The sequence below is a fragment of the Bidens hawaiensis genome, unplaced genomic scaffold (genome assembly GCF_021521415.1).
Source record: "Bidens hawaiensis isolate Kalapana, Puna unplaced genomic scaffold, B.hawaiensis_p1.1 tig00010163_1, whole genome shotgun sequence".
NCBI classification, from domain to species: domain Eukaryota; kingdom Viridiplantae; phylum Streptophyta; class Magnoliopsida; order Asterales; family Asteraceae; genus Bidens; species Bidens hawaiensis.
In genome coordinates this window covers 705,577-709,479 of record NW_027491769.1, presented here as the reverse complement: position 1 = coordinate 709,479, position 3,903 = coordinate 705,577, and positions in this window count along the sequence as shown.

Below are 3,903 nucleotides of genomic sequence, written 5' to 3'. Positions count from 1 at the left end.
ATCCTCAACCTGAAAGTCAATCTAACATATACACAAAGTCAGCTTGAGCTGAGTGAGTTCAAGTTTTCATAAACAATAATTCATACCTTATTTCAAAGCTATAGTTATAAACAATAGAGAAGGTATAAATAAAATAAATTATATATAATTCACCAAGTAATACAATCATCGTCGAAAACACGTACACGGGCCTCTCCACCACGAGTCAAGACTCGAGTAATATATTTGACCCGGACGCGGTAAGACCTAAGCATGTGACACGAGCCTCTCCACCACGAGTCAAACCCGAGTAATATATTTGACTCGGTCACAGCTTATACATCCGAGCACGAGATAGGGCCTCCTCACCCCGGGTCTTCCCCAAGTAAAATATTTGACCGGATCCTGGCTCATACATCCAAGCACATGATACGGGCCTCCTCACCCTGGGTCTTCCCCAAGTAATATATTTGACCCGATCACGGCTCAAGATCAACGGGCCTCTTCACCACGGGATTTTAAAACCCATGTAATATATTTGACCCGCCAAAATGATGATCACGTCACACGGGCCTCTCCACCACGGGTACAACCCGAGTAATATATTTGACCCGGCCGTGAATCACCATGCACACACACATCAATAAGCCTACATACATCATTCTTAGTCACGAGGAACTACATATCATTACACAATCGTAGGCTATATGGTAACACATCCTCATACGTACATACATACCTCCATATATACTTACATATATATTCTAACATATATATATATATATATATATATATATATATATATATATATCATCCCATACGGGAACTAAGTAGATAGGTCTACTCATATTAAATTACTACCAAGTCTACTACCGTCCTCGAGTCTAGACCATCAATAGCGTATGTAACCTTAAGGACACAAGACCATGAACGAGTCTAAAATATCTTAAGGCATATAAAATAATTCAAATATAGCTTTCAAAATGCACCATCACGAGTGAGACCATGTAAAACTATTCAAATCATTGTAACGAGTAAAATCGTTTAAAATTGTATTTCGGTGTGTATGCTAGCCCAAAACGTAAAAGAGTAAAAAGGGCATCATGAACTCACCTGGAATTGATCGAACACCTGCAACGAGCTAGGAAATCCCTAAGTGCACACTCACAAGTAAGGGCCTGTAAATTGTACACAACACGTTACTAAACTATACCGTAAGAACATTCTTACTTAATGGGCCGTTCAAGCCCAACACTTTGGCCCAAGGCCCAACACTTTGGCCCAAGGCCCAATACTTGGCCCAAGGCCCAACAACTTGGCCCAAGTCCCAATACTTGGCCCAAGGCCCAACAACTCGGCCCAAGGCCCAATTCTTGGCCCAAGGCCCAACCACTTGGCCCCTAAAACCTTTCAACTAACCAAAACCACCGGTTAAGCCTAAATTGATTAACTACGAGTAAAACGTGCAGATTTTAGCATGCGAAGATGCATTTAATTACATAGGATAACCTTTGAATTAAATTATTAAATTTTTACCAGGCTTTAATAAATATCTTAGGTTTATAAAAATATTTTTATTATATATATTTCTATAGGACCCAAAAATCTTAAAAATTCTTCCAACACAGAAAGGTATGTGCAGCTATTTCAGCGCGCAATAAAATGGTTTTATTTTTATAAAATTCATTACCGAACCAAATTAGACGATTCCATTTGGGTTTGGTTCCTAACTCAAAGCAATAACTTCCAAAAGTGGAACCAACCATTTTGAACTTGTCGAAAAATGGTTATGACGTCGGGAAGACAGACCAGAATCCGTCATCCCGCATCAGCTTTGACACTCGATTTTATAAATTCATAAAAACCATTCAAATCTCGTCCAAAAATTACGTATTATACCTTTCTGGAAACTAGACTCAAAGTAGAATATCATAGAAACAAGAATCGATCAAAAACAATATATTTTCATCGAGTTACAGACCCTACAATAAACTTATACGAATCTGTCAGCAATCTGTTATCATCAAAACTCAACCTTAACGACCAATACGCGATGTATAAGGATGGTTTAAGGTGTAAAAGACTAGAGGGGACATGGGACTAACCTTGAAATAGATTTTTACAGCCTAACCACTGCTGAAAAAAAGAGAAATCGGGGGTGGGGAGCCTGCTCTAACTGCCGATCGGCCAGGGTAGGGTGAAAGGAAGCTAGGGTTTTGTTTTATGATATAAAATGGTAATTTACACTCTAGTCCCTCTAGTATGAAGTGTGTAGCAACTTGGATGAAAAATTAAGTGAGAAACGTTTACGAGGGTAGCCAGGAGCTCTCGGGAAAAAGCCGGGTCAAGCCCGATGGTGTACGCAATCACTACAAGGATAAATCTTTTTATCAGAATTTACGGACGTTACAAGTCTACCCCCCTAAGAATGGGATTCGTCCCCGAATCCCGCTATACAGGAACAGGCGCGGGCTGCGACAAATCAAAGCATCACATCATACACAGAACGGGTATAAGTAGTACCCCTACTACTGATAGCGAACCACTTCCTAGCCAAACGATTACACACGAAAGCATTCGATAAGAAAAGAAATAGTCGGTACAACATTTGAACGATTAATACGAACGCAAGGGATTACCTGAAATCGCGTCCGCTACCTCCTTCGCCTCCTTCGCAGAGATACTGAAGGCCCTAGCCTGAGTCTTTGGCTTGTCATCCAACTTAACATTAGAAGAGTTTCCCCGCTCAGAACCTCCCGCCTTATTTTCAGTGCACCGAGATGCCAAATGCCCAGACCCCTCACACCGGTAACAAATCAACGTCGGACACTCATAGTGGAAGTGTCCAGCTTTCGCACATCGGAAACAAGTGATAGACCTGGACCTACATTCCCCACTATGCGGTTTCCCATACTTCTTGCAGCTCCCTTCATACGCGTCTCCCCTATAATTCGACACTTCAGCTCTTGCTTTCTTTCCTGCCGACACGAAATCATTGCCCCCGTAACGTTTGCCATTGGAGTTAAAGCTCGGTTTCCAATCTTTTCCATGTTCAGCTGGGCTCACCATCTCTCTCTGCTCATACAATGTACCTGCTAGGGTAACCACCGAATGGAACGAGCTCATGCCGGTGGTCACCACACCCCTACGCACATCTACCGGAAGACCCTTCACGTACTTTTTGATCCTCTTATCTTCAGGTGTAACTAGATCGGGGCATAAGCGAGCCATTTGGTTGAATTTTGTAGTATACTCTCGATGTGACATATCACCCGCTTCTAAAACCAAGAACTCCTGGTTTATCCTATCTAATTCACGCGGAGGGCAAAAATGATCAATAACCAACTGTTTCAACTCTTCCCAAGCCATCCTCCTAATAGAACAATTACCCATAGCCTGGGCTAGATTATCCCACCAACACAGCGCCTCGGAACGAAACGAGGCAGTAGCATAAGTTACCATATCCTCCTCTTTGCACTTACTAACCCTCAATACGGCTTCCATCTCTCTAACCCACTGATGAGCTGCCAACGCATCTTTAGTACCGTCGAAAGCGGGAGGGTCGCACTTCTTGAAATCCCCATACGAACAGCCTCTAGAAGGCACCCTAAACGCACGAACTTCTTTCTCCTTCTCACTTGACACCACCACTTCGTCTTCAACCTGAGTCTCTTGTCCATTTTCCTGTTTATCTGCACTCTTCCCAACCATAGACTCTTTTGCAACCCTAACCGTCTCAGCAACGATCTCGGGAATCACGCTCTGAAGAACCTGATAAACCTCATCAGCGATGGCTACGCGTATAGCAGGACCTAAGACGGGGTTATCCCTTTCCCCTTGAACCGGGGTTTCCTCCTGCTGGGATGTAGGAATCTCACTCTCCGCCTCGGCACACGGCTTACGACCACGGCCGCGAACATTCGA